The sequence below is a fragment of the Rhinatrema bivittatum genome, chromosome 3 (genome assembly GCF_901001135.1).
Source record: "Rhinatrema bivittatum chromosome 3, aRhiBiv1.1, whole genome shotgun sequence".
Classification (NCBI taxonomy): Eukaryota; Metazoa; Chordata; class Amphibia; order Gymnophiona; family Rhinatrematidae; genus Rhinatrema; species Rhinatrema bivittatum.
In genome coordinates this window covers 304250160-304270798 of record NC_042617.1, presented here as the reverse complement: position 1 = coordinate 304270798, position 20639 = coordinate 304250160, and the positions used below count along the sequence as shown (strand labels likewise).

Here is a 20639-nt window from a genome sequence, read left to right as displayed (position 1 = left end):
CATATGTTTTAAAATGCACCAACCGCGCAAAGTACGTACCTAATTTTAAGAGGTTACTCGAGCACAGCTATCACGCGTGTGTCTTCATAGGACCTTGTTAGCTTTTATGCGCGTATGTCAGTGAATTTTAAACATGCACGCATGAGGCACATTCCCAGTTTTGCAATTAGTCCATTAGTTTGTCCAGTTAATAGTGAGGACTTTCAGACCTCTCTAGTTCCTACATGCCCCCCATTGACCCAGACTCCCAGGGCCAGCGCGTCCATTAGGTGAACTTCGGCGGTCGCCTAGGGTGCCGAGCCGTAGGCGGTGCCGAAGAGCAGCCACGTGGTGCCACAAGCGGGGCCTATCCCGCTCGCGGCAAAGAGAAATAGAGACTGTGTGCTTCTCAGGGCCACGAGCAGCTCTGAGAAGCACACAGTCTCTATTTCTCTTTGCCGCGAGCGGGATAGGCCCCGCTTGCGGCCCCCCCTATGGCTTGGTACCCTGAGAAGTATACAGTCGGCGCTGAAACAGGTAGTGGGGGGCGACCGGAGGGGCGGAGGGGGGGGTCGACAGCGCAAGGGTTGCCTAGGGCGCCCAATACCCTTGCACCGGCCCTGCAGACTCCTCACCCTCTTCTATAAGCCCTAAAACTCAAGATCTGCAGACGTGTTCCTCATCAGGAACAGCAGTAAAGTCATGTGGATATACGGCGTATGCATGCTGTGGTTTTCGGTTTTAAAATTTGGAGTTACGCGCATAAGTCTTGACCCCGCCCCAGAATGGCCATGCTCCATCCATGCCCCGCCCCTTTTCCGCCCTCTCATTCCTCCTGCAAGCACTGGTACATACGCTAGCATTTTGCGGCTTTTAAAAGCCCGCATTGCTCGCATGCGACTCATACGCCTGTATGTGGGCATTTTTGCCTGAGCAACGCTTTTAAAATCGACCTGTTAGTGTGCACTAAATTGAAAAAGTATAAAACAAAATGAACCTCCCCTCCCCTTTGAAACAAAGGAAAGGTTTTTCAGCTTCACAGCCCAATAACCGCTTCTCTCCTTTCTGTCTTACAGTTCTATCCTTTCACCAACATATCTGAGAAAAGTATTGTCATCTCACTTAACCAGCGCAGCCAACAGTTTTCCTGCTTGTGCTTTTGACATTCTGAATGGCTTTCCCTGCCTCTATCAGCTTTACCAGACCTTATTTTTTTCATTCACCTCTTTGGAAAACAAGACCGCTCGTTTCGTTTTTCTCTCTCTTACTTCTGCTTACTCTCCTAACACAGGGGTCATTTTCATAGCCTGATTTTCTGGGCTTAGATGGCCCTTTAGAAATTACCCTGGAGGGGTACGTGCAAACACGATTTCGTGCGTACTATTACGCACACTATTCAGAGGCATCATGGGGTGAGGACATGATTTATGCACCTGTTTTAGATTTCCCGAGCAAGATGTAACTTTGTGATCGTGTGTGCGGGCACCGGTTCAGTGCGCACACTCAAATTTTCACAGCGGATTTGCACCCTGCCAGCGCTTCCTTAAAGTACTCTCCCATTTTAACAAAGTTGGTATAGCAGCCCATCTGATGAGCATGGGACTTCAGGTGACCACTTACGTGGACATCAGAAACACTTTCTCCCTTTGCGAGCACCACGTTCACTATTGCCCTCTTCCCTTGCCGGTTCCAGTACCATTTGCCTGAGAGGAATGCCTTGAAGAGAGTTCAAGAAATCTCTACTCCTAACTGATTCTGCAGATGGGCTGCTCCAGTCCACATCCAGCAGATTAAAATCTCCCAGCAGCAACACCTCATTGCAGTTTCATGTATGTCTCTGACTATACTGCTATTCACAGCACTTCCTCCTTTCCCCATTATACCCCCCTGCATTTCTGTTCCTTTAATATTTTTCTTTTGCAGAGTGCTACTTCTCCTCCTTTTCTGCCTACTCTGCCCCTCCTGATAAGATGATAGCCAGGTAAGGCTATGTTTTGGTCATGAGACAATTGAAACATCTTTTTTTGAAAGCCACAATATGCCAATACAGCTAAGTCTAGAATTTTATTACCCAGACTACAAGCATTTGTGCTCACAGCCTTCCAGATGTTCCTCTTTCCCTTGTCTTCCCTTTGCCTATCCTCATAAAAGCCCTCCCCCATCTTTACAGCTAGTCTTGTGAGATGCACACATTGGTGATGTTCACCACTATTATGTGTCTGTTGGGGGTAACAGCCTGATTTAATCAGTTTCTGTCCAACATGCCCTTCGTCTACTTTAAATTCTTGTCACTAATTTCAGATCGGTACTGCAATTACTGTCATTCTTTGGATTTGAGTACTGCAATTCCTTATTGTTGGGGCTATGAAAATCAGCATTCTGCCCATTGCAGAATTCTGTAAGAGCTTGGCAGCCCGCTGATTAACTGGACCACATCACTCTGGTATTGAAAGCCTTGCACTGGCTTCCCAGTGTAAGGCTTTCAATACCAGAGTGCAAGGCATGATTATACAATTTTGATGTTAATCCATAAAATGACTATTAGCATGAAGACTCCTGGGCTCGGTGTGCCTCTGAGGATTTATATTCCATCTCGCACTCTGCGGTCTCAGAAGTAAGGTTTGTTAGAGGTTTCCTCGATCTGACACATACATTTGGGTGAAGTGAGGAGTTGAGCACTTTCAGTCGCTGCTCCAATTCTTTGGAATAAACCGTCAAATATTAGTGTAGCTGCATTTAAGAAAAAGGTTTGGACAAGTTTCTAAAGGAAAAGTCCATAAACCATTAATAAGGTAGACTTGGGAAAATCTACTTGGAGAAGCAGCCTGGAATCTATGTATCCATTGGGATCCTCCCAGGTACTTGTGACCTGGATTGGCCACTGTTGGAAACAGGATACTGGGCTTGATGGACCCATGGTCTGACCCAATATGGCAAGTCTCATGTTCTTATGTTCCCACTGATACGAAGGCCTTTAAAATAAAAGGTCCTTAAGTTATGACTATTCCAACGAGAATTTGGTGATGTGATGGCAAAGAACTAATAATGTAGAGATGGGTCTTGCTTCACTTATGCTGGCAACAGTGAACTGGAGGATACAGAGAGAAACTTAAGCAGCTTGAGTGATATTTGTTTAGTTTTGTCAGTTGGTAATTTCATGTAAATATTTTATATTTTAATTAATGCACACATTATCTTTTTCTTTTTATAAACCGCTGCAACCTTTTCTGTGAGTACTATATATGGTATAAAATGGTTTTAATTAAAATAAATGAATATATGATCTGAATTGTTCAACTAGGTCCAGGTTCCTGCCTCTGATAGATGCAGGCCATCACTATAGTACAAACCTGTATCCTTTCACGTATCACCCCCCAGCTTCAAACCAGGTCTTCAGCCATGGGGTAACTTTTCTGAATGTGGGTAACCTGCATGGATTAGCAATTACAACTTTGAACAAGAAAGCAAGGGGATAACCTGCGTGAAGTGACAGGTACAACCCTGGATACCTTGCTGGGTAGGCTGGATGGATCATTTCATCTTCATCTGCCGTCATTTGCTATGTTGCTATGTTACTGCTGTGACATAAGCTATCACCACCTTACCATATACAAGTAACACCTCTTAAAATCCTACAGTCGTTGTCCACAGCTATGACTCTTCACTAATTTCTTGAACTTTCTGAAGTCCATATTCAGTGGACAAGTTAGCCGGCTAACATTAGCCGGATAACTTGTCCCGGATGTTCAGTGGGATAAAGGCCTCACTAAATCTCCCCAATTAAAGTTATCTGACTAACCATAGCCGGCGTATGCTTCCATTCTAGTAGCCTAACAACGGCAGAAGTATCCCCAGAAGTGCCGGTCCCATATCGTGGTAGCAGGAGACCCAAATAAAGGTTCGGGGTGTGGGGGGGAAGGGGAGAAGGGAAAAGGTCGGGGTGGATGTTGGGGAGAGGTATCTTCAGGCTGCAAATTTTACTATTTTCACATATAAGGGGAAGTCGGAGCAGGAGGTGGATTCCTGGCACAAATACATTTTTATTTACATTAAATGGGGCATTTTAAAGGTGTTGGCTAGCTCGGCTCCATTGGGCCTTTGCAACTGGGATGGGAGGGAGGTGAGGGACAGGGCGCCATTTTTTTTTTAAGTAAATAACTTAACCATATTGGGGCGGATTTTAAGAGCCCTGCTCACGTAAATTCGCCCGGATTTACGCGAGCAGGGCCCTGCGCGCCGGTGCGCCTATGTTCAATAGGCCTACCGGCGCGCGCAGAGCCCCGGGACTCGCGTAAGTCCCGGGGTTTTCCGAGGGGGGCGTGTTGGGAGCGGGGCCGAGCGGCGCGCCGTTTTCGGGGCGGGACGCGGCGTTTCGGGGGCGGGCCCGGGGGCGTGGTTTCGGCCCGGGGCGGTCCGGGGGCGTGGCCGCACCCTCCGGAACCGCCCCCGGGTTGCGTCCAGGCGCGCCAGCGGCCCGCTAGCGCACGGGGATTTACTTCTCCCTCTGGGAGGCGTAAATCCCCCAACAAAGGTAGGGGGGGGGGGGTTTAGACAGGGCTGGGGGGGGTGGGTTAGGTAGAGGAAGGGAGGGGAAGGTGAGGGGAGGGCGTTAGCGAATTCCCTCCGAGGCTGCTCCGATTTTGGAGCGGCCTCGGAGGGAACGGAGGTAGGCTGCGCGGCTTGGCACGCGCCGGCTACACGGAATCGGTAGCCTTGCACCTGCCGATCCAGGATTTTAGCGGATACGCGCAGCTACGCGCGTATCTACTAACCGCGTACTTTTGTTGGCGCCTGGAGCGCCAACAAAAGTACGCCAATGCGCCATTTTTGAAAATCTACCCCATTGTGAGGTAGCAACCCTAATATTCTCCTATTTTCCTGTGCAGGACCAGATTAGATGCCTGGTCCACCTTAAATCCACTTAGGAGCATATGCTGTATGGGTGGGATCCTGCGGGGCAAGTGGGGCTCAGGCAGCAGGACCAATGACTGGGGAATAAGAGCTAGGATCCAAGTGGGGATAACCAGACCAGGCCAGGTCTCCGGGAGGAAGCAGCTCCTGTATGCAATACTGTCTGAACACTAAGCTGAGATGAAGCAACACACTGTAAGTAAAGAGAGTACCCTGTCTGAGGAGAAGACAGTCTACTATTTTGTACATGTGAAGTTGTGAATAAAGAACATGTTTTAAGAAAGGATGGAGTCAGTCTAGTTTGTCTCCAGGCCTGTGGGAATCACCGCTCGTACCCACATAAGGTGTCATGCGCAGGATTTTTCTAAGCTTTGCACAGAAAACCTCAACCTCCAAGAAAGTGTCTGTGTGGAGTGCAGAGAGTTGTACAGAAAACCTGTGGTTCTAAATGCTGTACAGAAACCAGAGTGCCTATAGCTCTAAAACTATGTACAGCGCACAGGGGGGCGGATTTTCAGAGCCCTGCTCGCCTAAATCCGCCCGGTTTTGGGCGGATTTAGGCGAGCAGGGCCCTGCGCGCCGGTAAGCCTATTTTACATAGGCCTACCGGCGCGCGCAGAGCCCCGGGACTCGCGTAAGTCCCGGGGTTTTCGGAGGGGGCGTGTCAGGGGGCGGGCCCGAACCGCGTGGCGTTTTCGGGGCGTGTCGGGAGCGTTCCGGGGGCGGGCCCGGGGGCGTGGCCGCACCCTCTGGACCCGCCCCCAGGTCGCGTCCCGGCGCGCAGGAGGCCCGCTGACGCGCGGGGATTTACGCCTCCCTCTGGGAGGCGTAAATCCCCCGACAAAGGTAAGGGGGGGGGGCTTAGACAGGGCCAGGTGGGTGGGTTAGGTAGGGGAAGGGAGGGGAAGGTGAGGGGAGGGCAAAAGGAAGTTGCCTCCGAGGCCGCTCCGATTTCGGAGCGGTCTCGGAGGGAACGAGGGTAGGCTGCGCGGCTCGGCGCGCGCCGGCTATACAAAATCGATAGCCTTGCGCGCGCCGATCCAGGTTTTTAGCAGATACGCGCGGCTCCGCGCGTATCTACTAAAATCCAGCGTACTTTTGTTTGCGCCTGGAGCGCAAACAAAAGTAGGCCTATTCGCGGAGTATGAAAATCCGCCCCAGGGAGTGCAGGAGTGCAAGGTAATTTGTGAAAGGGTGTGGCAGAAGCTGCACTAAAGAAGAAAGGTTTCAGGTAGAGAGGAAACAGTGTAAGAGCCTGGGTACAGGGACAGCCGGGAAGTTTTAGGATTGAACTGGCTAAAGGGAGAAGCCCTGCTGGGAGATAGACAGGGATTTAACAGTGAGCAAGTTATCGCTGGTCAAGCAGGCTTTTTTTTTAAACTTTTTTTTTGCCTTGAAAAGAAAAGTGAAAGAAACACGGGTGTAGCAGGGCTGTCCTGAGCAGGGCGTGGCCCTGGGGAAGCTGACAGAGTGGGCTGTGAGTGCGTTGAATGAAAGCCGGGCGGGGCCTTTTTCCATCAAGCAAGCCACTCTTCAGGGAAGGTGTGCAGCCCCAAAAAGTAGCAGTCTGAAGAAGGTTGGCAAGTGCTGTTGCAGAGAGTCCTGGAACGGCAGAGGATGCTACAGGAGAGCCTCATAAAGCACCAGCTTGCTTTAGTTCAGGGGAAAAAGAACTTGGAAGCAGACCAGGCTCTTGTTGATTCCTCTTTAGAGAAGAGTTTTTATGGCCAGGGAGCTGAGGAAGCTACCTCAGAGGACTCGGTGGAGGCCCAGCAGCTGAGAGCTGCTACAGGAAGTCATGGTGCCCAAACACTACCGGGAGTCCAGAAATAACTGCTGTGAGAAGCTCAGAGAAGGGGGCTGTGAAGAAGCCTGAGAGAGGGGTCACAGACAGCATCGAGGAGAACAACACATGACTGCCCAGGAGGAGGCAGTAGCAAGAAGTTGGAAGTCGGCTCCTTCAGGTGGTCCAGATGAAGACCCTGTAGGATATCCAAACATTACCGGGAGCCCCAAAACACCTCCCATGAGAAGTCAAGAGAGAGAGGGCTCAGAAAGGAAAGCAAGAGATGCCATGGAGAGCCCAGAGGGTGGTGCTGCAGAGACCCCAGTGAGTGAGGCTGCGGAGGAGCCAGTGACCGGCATGGACAAGTGGCCAGAATGTACAGAGGTGGAAACCGTGGCAAGCCCAGAGGGAGGTGCTTGCAGAGAACCTGGAGGAAGAGTCCACAGAGAGCCCAGAGGATGGCACAGTGGAGACTCCACCTATTTAAGATACAGAGGAATCAGCACTGGTAGTTCCCCACTCAATACCTATTGTTATGATCGTCAGTCGCAGACAGATGCAACTGCATCTACTCACATCTTGCACTGTCCTGTTTCCTTCTCCAGGCCTGCTCGCGGTGTGGACTAGTCTCCGCCGCCGCGTTCCATGTGGCTCCTCGTGGCGGTCAAGACGCCGCCATCCTCCACGCCGATTCCGGGCCTTACTGGGTGCATGCATGCCACCAGACCCTTTTTTAAAGCCCCTTCGGCGGGAACCTCGGGGGTGTCTCAGATTGATGACATCATGGCATCTGAGTACTTAAGCTCCACCTTCGCCCTCAGCTAGCCAACTTGGCAACAAGTTCACTACTACTTTTCGAGCTCCTTACTCTGCCGTTCCTGAGGTGACGCTACCGGATCACTTTGGACTCTGGACCCTGCCTAGTACCCGATCCTCGGGGGCCACTGCGCACACTCTATGGGGACCTGATCATCTGGCTTCCTACGCTCCTCGGGCTAGCCCTGCACCTTCCAGAAAGTCCTATCCTGCTGCCTCCCCGCTCCTCGGGGCCGCCCTTGGGAACACCTTCACCACTTGGGAATTCTACTTTCGTGCTTCCCCGCTCCTCGGGGAAGTGCCTACGTCTACCTGTGACTATCTGCGCTGCCCTCGGGAAGTGCCTACAGCTACTCCTGGACATCTGTGCTTCCCCACTCTTCGGGGTAGTACCCTTGGTTCTGCTACCGGACACTAACAGGGCCACCCGCTCCTTGGGTTGTGTTACGTCATCAGCTGGAGTCCTAACTTGGGCTTCCCTTCTTCGTGGGTTAGCCTACATCATCGCACCAGTACCTCCTCCACTGTGCAGCTCCGCCCCTCGGACTTGTCTCTCCGGACTTCCTCCTTCACGGCCTGTGTCGCGCTCCCCACTCCGCGGGCCTGCCTAGCACCATCTCCTCTGGAGGTCTTCCCCCAGGTACTGATCTCCACCCTACTCCTGAACTGTGGGAACCCCTTCCTGTTGTGTCTCTTGCCCCGCTCCTTGGGACGCTCCACAGTCTCTCCCAGAGTTCTCAGCTGAACTAGACCTCGCCTTCCGATGGAGTAGACCTGTGGGCCTCCCCCACAGGCAGAAACAACAATCACCTCAGAACAAGGGCCCACATACCTACAAACCTTAACAACTATAGCTCCATTGGGGTGGAATTCAAACCCAAAGCCAGCAAAGGACTTAATTAAAGGACTGGGGATGTGCAATGTGCAAACGGCACACAGGCTGGTAGTTGTAATGTGGTCAAGGGTACCCCTAAGAGAAGGGGACCAGGAAGTTTTGGATTCTCCTGGATGGGATCCAGGAGGGACACTTGGTCCAATGGGTCCAAGCTGAGGGGAGGGGTATTGAGGCAGCTTTCCTAATATTCCCCTATTTTCCTGTGCAGGACCAGGCTAGATGCCTGGTCCACCTTAAATCCACTGAGGAAAGTATGCTTTATGAGCAGGATCCTGTGGGGCTTAGAGGGCGTAACCAGAGATTGGAGGAATAACCGCTGGGATTCAGGTGGGGCTAACCAGACCAGGCCCAGGTCTCCGGGAGGAAGGCAGCTCCTGTATGCTACACTGTCCAAACACTGAGCCGAGACGAAGCAACACACTGTAAGTAAAGAGAGTACCCTGTCTGATTATAAGATAGTCTACTATTTTGTGAAGTTGTGAAGTTGTGAATAAAGAACATATTTTAAGAAAAGCTGGAGTCAGTCTAGTTTGTCTCCAGGCCTGTGGGAATCACTGCTCATTCCCACATGGTTATATTCTTTTTGAATATATCCAGTCAAGTCTAAAGTTATATGGCCCCACAAGGCCATATAACTTTCCGAGCAGGTCTAATGTTATGCAGCTAAGTTAGCAGATATACCCGATGTATAACAACATATCCAGCTATAATTTGGTTGGTTAAGAGGCTATCATTCGTCTTCACACTCCACAGCGAAATCTTAGATCCGCCAATAAGGGTCTACTGTCAATACCTTCAGTCTCCTCAGCCAGACTCACCGTGGTCAAAGAGCAATATAACTTGCAGGTCCCAAATTGTGGAACACTTTACCAGTTGATCTAAGGTTACAAACCAATTTTAAGTTGTTTAAAAAAAATCTCAAAACCTGATTATTCAAACAGGCTTATAAGGAAGGCATTGGTTAAAGCTAATTTATCTCAGTCTCACTAATCACAACCTTCAAACGCGTTTTTGTTTTATGGACTGTTCTTAAGACCATGTCTTTGCTTATTATTTTTTTAGTTCATATAGATTAAGTTATTTACCTGATTTATTAACTGTTTTATAACAATACTTTAATAATGTGTTTTTTATGTTTTTTACCACTGAAATTTTATTATTTTATTACTATTTTTGGAATACGTGTATGTTTTAATGCTGGCCCTCATGATTTTATTGACTTCTATTATTTTTATGCATTGTTGAAATTTGTGTTTCTAGGTTTGAAATGTCTATAAACTGTTGTGATGGCAAGTCCAAACATCGGTATATAAAAGCCTAACAAATCAAATTAAATAAATAAATAAACAATATGTCAATTAAGCCATTTAGACAGATAACTTTGTCTTTGAATATCTACTCCTCAAATTATACCAACTTGGATTCTAGCGAGTTTATTTGTGAACTATGACATTAACCTCTTTTTTTTCCCTTTCTTCACTACAAGTCCTAATAATTTTGTTTGTCTCCTCGCAAGCTGAGGATTCCGGTATGCATTTGATCTTGTTCTACCTCTCCAAACCTGCCCCCAGGTTAATTCCTTTTGTGGCAGACCCTCCCGGTCTGGCCACTAGATGCCACTATCCTTGTCCTTAGAACACACTTAGGAGCCATCCATCCCTTCAGGCCCTCCCACCAGGAGACTTTGGATTGGATGACTCAGTGTTATTTAGCGCAGCCATTTTAAAACTCAGGGGGCTCAGTCTGAGAAAGCAGACAGAGGGAAAGGATGTATGTTTCCCACACTCTGGTAAGGCCTCCCGGCCTTGCCCTAAGGAGTTTTCTTTCAGAGAGGACACCTCATTTTGCACACCTTGCCAGAGGATCCTTCTTATTTTGAGTTATCGAAAGATAGATTGTTGAGCCTGGTGCCCTTTAGGGGCAAAAGGGCTCTCACCAAAGACCTGTGAGCCTTCTCTAAACTCTAAGTAGGCAGCACCAGTGGTGGATCCTGCTGCGAGAGACAGTGAAGGCTAGAGGAGCCCCCTTCTTCTTTGTGGAAAGTCACCCTCGCTGGCCGTACTCAAAGGACAGAGGCTGAAGACCAGTGAGCCCTTTCGCAACCTGAATGTGGCAAGCACCTGTGACAGCATGAATGCCAGTTTAGGAAGATGTATGAAGTATTTTTGGACTTAGAGTTAGTGGGGAGGTTTTTGGATCCCCCTTTCCCGCTGGGATTGCAGTGCTGAGAAATAGCCTGATCCTACAGATTTTTCCACAAGAGAAATCACCTGAAGTAACAGCTAAGGATAAAAGAGCAGCTGCACCAAAGGAAGGACGTATCAGAGAAGGAGACCCCACCTGGATCTCTGCAGAAGACGGAACCAGGACAGGCTGGGGGTCTGAGGGAAAGAAGATGTCTAAAGGTAGGATTTCTGCAAAGCAAAGGGGACCCCTCCACTAGGATTCCCACAGCACAGCCGCTGGGAGAGTTATGCACATTTAAAATCAGCACGGGCTGTACCCAGAGGTCTGTAATAAGGACACCTACCTGCACAGAAAGATAACCCTGTAACTACAGTCAGAGGTGCACTCATCATTTTGGACAAATGGACTTTATTTAAATTTATGAATCAGTAAACTTTATTTTAACCCCCAGACCTGGTCCTGTCTAATTCTTAAAGCCTCTCACCACATGGGAAGCACCTAAGGTACAGCACACACACTGGCGACCTTCTTTCATCGTCTGGGCCATAAGCGAGAGCTTTCCCCCATAAAAAGGATTCCTCCCGCCCCCCCCAGGGATTAAGAGTCAGCGTGGGAGTGAATGGTTAGCCAGAGCAGCCCTAGAAAATATAAATTAGATTGTGTGCCCTTGGGACTTAAAATAGCCCAAGTAAGGGTTCCACTCTAATAACAGAGTCTTCCTTCAGAAGGTCTCTGCTCCTGTTAAGGGATCTTTTGTCACTACGCTTGGGTTCACTTTGCTGACCGGAATCCTCCTTCAGTTCTTTGTCCATCTCAGACACCTGCGTGAGCAGCATACTTGCTGCTGCTAATACCATAAAAGCCTTTGGGAACATCAAATATTTGTGTGGTGTTTATTCAAAAGAAACCAGGACTTGGAAGTGTATTTGTTCCTCCACCGGAGGAGATTTTTCTCCCTCCTAATGGACAAGGACCCTCGTGCCCATCACGTTTAAGAATGAACTAGAGCTGCATTTGTGTTTTCTGCTTCCTTCCCATTACTGTCTTTCCTCCTTTGGGTTTCTCGGGTTCCTTTTTTCTTCCCCTGCGCTGGCAGTAAAGCCTGAGGAAGGATCTGCAGGACTTCTAAAACGTATGGGACTGCTCTGGTGCACTTATGAATTTCAGAAAGAGAGAGAGAGAGGAGACTACATTCTCACTTTTGTTTAAAGTCATTGTTTGTTCTCTCTCTTTCTCTGTTAGGTGTGACCAAGGGGGTGGAATGATATGAATGGCCTCTTCCTTATACTGAAGGGGTGAAGACCCCTTTCCTGACATAGAAGTAAAATCTTCTTGCTTCCCCCAACAAAATAAAATCTCCCCTAGCTTCTGCTCTCTTCAGCAGACCTTATTAAACTTTGCAAAGGTTCCCAGTGCTGATACTTGGTTATTTTTTGGATTCCACCAGCAACTGATGACAGTGATCCAGCTTAGCTCCGTGCCGGGGGAACTGTCTTGCCCATGCTGCCAGTGCCCAGACTCTGCTGGGGAAAATAGGCAATCATGCGGCATCTCTTGGCAAGGCATGGCATGGCAGAGCTCTGGGCTAGAGCACATGAGACTGATTTTCTGGTCATTAACCCTAGGCCCACGCTGTTGTTTTGGTTGTCTGAGGCTATATATAGCAAACCTCATACAGCAGAAGGGGAGAGAAGGGCAGACTCAGGGGAGGATCAAGTCCAGCTGTTGGCTTGTTGTAAGATAGCCATCCCTCTCACTGAACTACACCCCCCCCCCCCCCCCGAAAGTATCAGACTCCAACGTTCCTGCAAAACAGGAAGAACAAGTGGTTGGGAAACAAGGAACAGCTGTAAGAGAAGAAGAATGAAGAGCCCTAGAGGGAGAAGGGGCTTGAAGCACACAGGAAATATTTCGGAGGTTTCACAGTCTCTTTTCTAATAGGGCTGCTCTTTATTCAGACCATATACTGCAGGCAGGGCTTTATCAGTGCCAAAGCCCAGCTGCCTGCACGGCTGCCTTCGGTCATTCCCATTACAAGAAAGGTTTTTGCTGGGTAAAAGAGCACATTTTTGCTGGGATGGGCCGAATTTTGTAGGAAACGTACATGCCAGGAATGTGTGAGGTCAGCAATGGGAGGCTTGGTTGAGATGCCATCACAGTGGAACTGATTTATAAAAGCATTGCACGTGTAAAACTGGGTTTTACTCGAGTAAATGCACCTTGCTCAAGTAAGTGGGCTTTTGAAAATTGCTACAGAATGTGCCATTGAATTGTCCATAGGATTCACCTGCCTAAGTGCACTTTACTACTCCTGGGGGAATTCTGCGCAAAAAAATTTTGAAATTCTGTGCACAAAAACTTAAAATTCTGCAAACTTTATATTGGTCAAAAATAACACAATTTACATGACAGTCTTTAAGTAATTACATTTTAAATTGATACAGAAAAAAGTTATTACTTAAAGATGCAGAGTTTTAAATATTTTGAGCAGAATTTCCCTAGAAATTCATTGTAAGAGTGTCCCTTCCACTCTCTCTCCCTTCTCCCCTGGCCACTTTGCCCTCTCAGGCCCCCAACTCCTCCACCTGCCAGTATCTCTCCCCACCATCTCCAGGCTCAACCTCTTCCACTCTATTGCCAGTCCCAGAGTTTGACCCCGTTCTCAGTACTGCCCCTCACACAGGCTCCCTCTGTCCCTCCCTCTTTCACACACATGCTCCCTCTCTCTAGTGCACATACACACATCCTCATATAGGCTCCCTCTCTCTCTCTTGCACACACACATTCCCTCATACAGGGTCTATCTCTCTTGCATACACACTCACACTCGCTCCCTTTCTCTCTCACACATACATCCTCACACTGGCTACTTATGTCTCTCTCTCTTGCACCCCTTCACACAAGTTCTGTCTCACACATACACAATCCCTTCACACAGGCTAGCACCCTCACATACACATGATCCGTTTTTCATACACACCAGCTCGCAATCTCTCACATACATACACACTCCTTCACAATCTCCTCATATAGGCTCCCTCTCTCTGAAACCCATACTCAAGCATCCCTCCCCCACCCACTCTATCATCTCCCATGCACTCTCTCACACCCTCCTGCTCACCCTCCCTCATCCCCCTGCTCTCTCTCTCACCCTCCCCTCTCTCACCCTCCCCTCTCCCTGCTTTCTCACCCTCCCCTCCCCCACACCCCTCCCCTCTCCACTCTCACACCCCTCCCCTAACCCACATCCCCTCCCCTCCCCTCTTTCACACCCCTCCCCTCTCCTCTCTCTCACACCGGCTCTCCTCCCCCACACTCCCTTTCCTCCCTCACACCCCCTCCCCTCTCCTCTCTCACACCCCCTCCCCTTTCTCACACCTTCTCCTTTCACACACACACACACATTCACTCTCACCGGGGCCTTCATCTTCGCTGCAAACGGCTCGCTGGGGCCTTCATCTTCGCCACGAGCAGAGCGCGTCCTGAGGCACATGGGGGCCTTCATCATCGCCGTGAACAGCGCACCGGGGCACCGTGCGCCAGCAGGGGAGAATTTAAAGGGCCCAGGGCGGGAACCCTGGGCCAGCCCTCCGGATGACATCACTTCAGGGAGGGATATTTAAACTCCTTCCAGCTCCGTGCTCCTTGAGTTAGCAAGGATTCCTTCCTACCTAATTCCACACTACAATTGGACTTCCTGTTCCAGCTTCCCTTTGGGTCTTCGGCACTGTGAGTACTCGCTCCTCGGGTGCTCTTCTCGCTCCTGGCTATTCGCTTCTCGGAGGGCCTTCCTGTTGTGGTTCTGCCGACCCACTTCCTCGGAGCTATCCTGGGACTTCCATTTGTGAGTACGTTTCTCTACTGCAACATCACGGAGTAAGTACAAGACCTGCTGTACACTACTACTTCCATCTTGCTGGATGGATTTCTTCCTACCGGAACCACACTATCTTGTGCCAGTTGCCAACATCTATCTCCGGCCTACCCCGCTCTGCGGACCACTACCGGAGAATCCATCCCAGGTCTTCCTACTCCAGGACTGAATTTACAAACCTGCTCCTTGGGTTTCTCCATTGCTGTATAATAAATATTCTCTGACTCCTGTGTCCATCACTGCTGAGACTCCGCCTGTCATGGAGAGTCCCCACATGGCTCCTCCCTGTGGGTGGAGTCAGCTTTCTCCACGACCCAAGGGCCACAAACCTAGTTCAACCTAACAGATTGCTAACTCCATGGACCCAGCTCAGGTCTCATCTCTTCAGGCAGTCCCTGGCCTGGCCCAGAAGAGCCAGGAACAACAACGATTCTTAGAGGCATTATCAACATCCATTGACCACCTAAATGCTCGCCTAGACACTCAAACGGGGGATTTGATGGCCGCCTCTCCGTCTCGCTGTGGGCCGCCAGAGCCGCCTGCAGCTCGCCGCTCTTCTTCCCCTGTCTGCTCAGGGGCAGGAGGCCTCGATCCGTGGCAGGAACGCCACCGCCGACTTCGGGCTCCGCCCCCTGACTTCCCCTAGCTCTCCTTCCATCAAGCCCAGCATCCTGTTTCCAACAGTGGCCAATCTAGGCTACAAATACCTGGCAAGTACCCAAAACTAAGTGTATTCCATGCTACTGATGCTAGTAATAGCAGTGGCTATTTTCAAAGTCAACTTGATTAATAGCAGGTAATGGACTTCTCCTCCAAGAACTTATCCAAATCTTTTTTTAAACCCAGCTACACTAACTGCACTAATCACATCCTCTGGCAACAAATTCCAGAGCTTAATTGTGCGTTGAGTGAAAAAGATGGTGGGGACCAGTAGGGCTTGCCCTGCGGGTAGCGTCAACTCCACCTCGGGCTAAGGGTCCACCTCCGGCGCAACATCCAGAGACAGAGGTGGATTAGGGGTACCAAACCTAGAATGGTACTACTTAAAGCCATACTGGATAATATGCACACAGAGAAACCTCTATGAAACAGTGGGTTTCTTTTGAGGAAACTATTGTAAGAGGCATGCCCTTGCGAGCAATGCTGTGGCAACCATGTAGTACACTACCTGGATTACTGTGGGTGAATTACCAATCTCTTTGGAGACAACCCTGAGAGTTTGGCTCAGATGGTGGGAAATAGGGAATATTTTCATTTACCCCACCTTTTTTCTAGTAGCCGCTTTCCGGCCAGGAGACATAATAAATCGTTCAGGGAATGGTAAATACAGGGAGTTACTAGGGTAGAACATCTGCTTCAGGGAGGATCTCTTATGAAGTGGAATGACACACGAGCTATTTATAATTTACCTAATAATGACTTTTTGGCTGGTTATCAGGTATTGCATTTTTTGAGATCACCAGAAATAATGCTTTCCTTAAATCAAGGGAAAACATTATTCTAGCATTATTGTGAGGATGCAGACAAGAAAAGAGGCATGGTTTCTAAAATATACGCTATCCTAAATGGACCAGTAAAACAGCCTCACCCTCATATTCCTGCTTGGGAAGCCGATTTAGGGCAATCATACAACTCTGAAACAAGGGACCAGATTTATGACTCGTTACGGAAATGTTCTATATTTATTTATTTATTTATTTATTTATTTAAAACGGTTTATATACCGATCAAATTGTATACACCTCAAGTCGGTTTACATAATTTACCAGGCAGTCTTTAACGACATGTCCAAAAAATTCATTCAAAAAATAAAAATAACACTGCATCCATTAAAAAATAAAATAATAAAAATAAACTAAAAATAACCCTAAAAACATGGAAAAACCATATCCTAATTATTTTACAAAATAATAAAATACATAAAATTCAACAGTGTAAGATGCTGACTAGGTGGTACCTTACTCCCCACACCTTACACCACAGATATCCTAAGATCAGTGAATTATGCTGGAGGGCATGTGGGCATACGGGAACCTTCTTTCATGCGTGATGGAGTTGTGGGAAGATCTCTTGAGTTCTGGAATGTGGTAATGCAATGGCTGGAAAGGATTTGGGGCTTAGAAATTTATCTGATGCTGGTTTTGCATTGCTTAATATCCCCCATACAACATTGACAAAACAATAGATACTATTTTGTCAACAAGTTTTTATTGCAACTAGAATAGCCACAGCATTTCACTGGAAATCAACGAGAATTCCATCTTTACAAACTGTAAAACAATGAGTACATTCTTATTGCAGGATGGCAGCCATCTCAGCTGCTTTGTCTAAAAGCAAATAAAAATTTCAAGCAATATGGGGTCCTTATTTACATTGGGAGGAAACTATTCAAAATTGAATTATCATGACACCAGGGAGTGGAAATTACTGTTTTAATAACCTCCTCTAGATTTTATTGGCGATGACTGATTACTGTTTTCTGATTGTTGTGAGCTCATGGGGGGGGGGGGGTATGCTTTATCTTTTCTTTTGTGTAAAATGAGAGTCAACAATTGTTCGATTCAGAATATGTGTTCTCTTCTTTACTGTTATTGTTATTTACCTGTTTGACGATCACTAAAAATCTTTAATTCAAAAAAGTTCAGGATAAGGTTGGGAGGCCTGATCAGGGAATGGAAAAATAGCATCCTCACTGCTCTGATGCAAACTCAAAATGACTCTACAGATAAATTGCTGCACTATATAGGAGCAGGTAACCAACCACAGCCCTCCAGGTTGGGAGGGACTGAAAGGGGTGGAAGGCTCATCGATGTAGGGTTCTAAGCAGGGACTGACCCAAGAGGGTGCCAAATTCAGATCACAAAAGACAGTCCCAATAGGCAGGTGAACTTACACGCATGTATCATGTTTGTGGATAAGTTTAAGCAGACTAGACTGAGGTATTCCTGGGGGTGGGTTTGCACTTATATGCATATGTTTGCATTTTTCAAAACTATGTGTGTAAAATTTCCGGGAATATTTCTGCGCACAATTTCGCAGGTATAATTCTGTGTAGGTGGAAGATCTGTGTATACACGTAAACGTATTTTCTCTTTGAAAATTGGGGTAACTTATGTACATATTTGCTGTTTAATTTTTGCGGGTTTATGAGATTACCTCCTTAAAGAAGCCAATGTGAGTCATCTGTAAACTAGAAATTGACTAGGTATATCAGTGTGCAAAAAAACAAACAGATATGAAAATATTTTTGCTCAAGGAGAAGAAGCAGGAGTGAAGCCATGCTATGCCCAGTCTCAAAAATCATATGAAACAATGGCTGCAAACATTAAAATCAGAGATGAAAATGTTAAAGTCGAGCTTTTTGGGTAAAATAGGTGATATGTGGAAAGAGATTACTGAGCATGGAAACAAGGTGGAAGAGACAGAGAAACAGGATGAAACTGTAGTTAACTTGCAAAAGAAATTAGAGCGTACTGAAAAGGCAAAGGAAGACCTATAAATAGACAACAAACAGGCCGATACAGTAAAGTTCGCTCTCCCGGCGCGCGCCCAGGCCACTCTCCTGTGCACGCGATTCACTAAAATAAAATATTTAAATGAGGGCCCATGGTAAAAAGAGGCGCTAGGGACAATAGCGCGTCCCTAGCGCCTCTTTTTGGACAGGAGCGACAGCTATCAGCGAGTTTGACAGCCAACGCTCAATTTTGCCGGCATCGGTTCTCAAACCCGCTGACAGCCACGGGTTCGGAAACCGGACGCTGGCAAAATTGAGTGTCCGGTTTTCAACCTGCGAGCCGCGGGCCAATTTTAAATTTTTATTTTTTTTAATTTTTGATTATTTTTAACTTTCGGGATCTCCGACTTAATATCGCCATGATATTAAGTCGGAGGGTGCACAGAAAAGCAGTTTTTACTGCTTTTCTGTGCACTTTCCCGGTGCCGGCAAAAATTAACGCCTACCTTTGGGTAGGCGCTAATTTCTGAAAGTAAAATGTGCGGCTTGCCTGCACATTTTACTTAGTGAATCGCGCAGGAATAACTAATAGGGCCATCAACATGCATTTGCATGTTGCGGGTGCTATTAGTTTCGGGGGGGGGGGGGGTTGGACACGTGTTTTCGACGCGCTATTACCCCTTACTGAATAAGGGGTAAAGCTAGCGCGTCGAAAACATGCATCCAAACGTGGGTCAACCTTGCGCTCCGTTGGAGCGCACTGTACTGTATCAGCCTGAAAGAGAATAAAATACAGTACATCATACGAATAATAGAACAAGAAGCGAACCAGAGTCCAAGTTTCTACGCATGACTTTCCTATGCTGAATTGACCTCAGAAGAGAAATATGAGCTAAAAATTGAATGAGCCTGCAAAAATGTGCCCAGGGAAATGAGATTACATTCATACACCACCGAGAGAAGGGTATAAGAATTAAGAATGAAAATGGAAGAACCAGAATAAGATTCAATACCCCGCTAGCTGTTTGAGTTCAACACACTGCGACATGAACAGTATAACTGGTGTTAGGGGACCACCAAAATTGCCCTTAATAGTAGGCCTTAAAGTCTCTACGGACCCAGTGTGTGTCCAGAGTAGAATAGGAGTGGTAGAAGTGGTTGACATTCACCGGTGGGAGTTATCCATTTAACAAAATTCCTGTATTTCAGGATTCTTTGGGGTTTCTCTTTTGAGAAAGAGGTTCCTCGGGGTGGTCCCTCAAAGAGCAGAGAACTGCCTGTCTGCCTCCTCTCCCAAGAAGGTGGCCGGGACCCAAGGTTGGGGAGCCCAGACCTTTTAAGATTAGAAAGACCATATCGTAAGATCCAGGGGGACCACTGAGACTTACTGAAGAAACAGAGCATCTCTCTGTGTATACACGTTTACATGTATACACAGAGAGATGCTTCCCTATTTCTCAGCTGCCCAGGGAGATGAACTGAATTCAGTAAAAAGTGGGGTTTCCTAGGAGTCATGAGGAGCATTGCCAAACTTGGGGAAAAAGCGCTCCTGCAGTTTGTTTATTTATTTAAAATTATTTTTATATCGCATGCTCACAAAAAATGGTTGCAGCGATTTATAAGAAGAGAAGGTTATAAACATAATTAAGGCGTACGTGTTCTATAAACTAACAAGACTGTACAAATATCACTAAATCCGCTTGATGTTCCTGCTACATCCACCAGATCACCACTGCCAGCATAGATGAGTCCAGAACTGTCTTTGCACTAAAATATTAACTTCTGGCATTTATACCACCAAATTCCTGCTGGAATAACCATATTTTGAGGGTCTTTTTAAAAGATCGGACCATTAACCGACAATGCTCGGTCCCTTACCTCACCCAAATGTACCATGTTGTATCAGGAGAATTTCCAGCAAACCTGTATTCTGAGAGCGAAGCATGTGAGACATGAGTCTATTTCTTAAGCTGCCCCAAGCCAGGTAGTTTTTATGTTAATAGAAAGTTTGGCGAATTAACGTCCAAATTTCTTGCACAAATAGGAAGCCAATGTAGATGCTGTCCGAGGGAGCATCGGCAGAGGCTTCATCAGCTTCTCCTGAAGAGGAGCCTCCCGAGCTAATCCGCTGGATCCTGGGGTCTGCAGCCAGCTTTGCAGGTCCTACCAAAAGTACTTACTGCCAGCACAGGCAGAACTGCTATTGACTAAGACTGTGATTTTCTGGGACTTCGGGTTTTTTTTTTTTGTATTGACTGTGCACTAAACACAAGCGTACTTTCTGTGGTTTCTCTCTGCAATCAAGTTTTACCAGTAAAGAATTTTATTTTGAACACCACTTACCGTGATGGTGGTGTGCTTTCCTTACTGCGGCCTGCTGCGGAGGGCCCTGGAACAACTGTCCTCCCCCATGACCTCTCACGTGAGCCCTGGTCGCCAATCAGAAGTTGGTGCAGGGGCTCCACTGGTTTTCAATACGGTCTGCAACATCAATTGAGAAAACAATAGACTACTCCCCCTTTTTTAAATTTGTTTCTTCTTTTTATTATTTGATCTGCATAAACATCAAGTAGACTGCAAAAGATGGTTTGGAGGGGAGAAAGACGTGCCGGGTCCAGACTGATGGGGTTCAAAGATAGCAAACTGTTACTATGGGCAATGGCATTAGAAGGTTAGCAATTTAGTTGACTGGCTCCAGATTTTCAGGACAGGTCGATCCAGTCCTGGTTTTACTCCA

General features: G+C 47.5%; 1 long non-coding RNA gene across 1 annotated transcript in view; it reads right to left on the bottom strand.

Moving 5' to 3' along the window:
- The window catches only part of LOC115087656, a 44590-nt gene extending 24195 nt beyond the window's left edge, over positions 1–20395 (bottom strand). The window contains exon 1 of the long non-coding RNA XR_003855569.1: positions 20246–20395. This is a non-coding gene — a long non-coding RNA (uncharacterized LOC115087656). The remainder of the gene's footprint in view (positions 1–20245) is intronic.
- Positions 20396–20639: the final 244 nt, after the last annotated feature.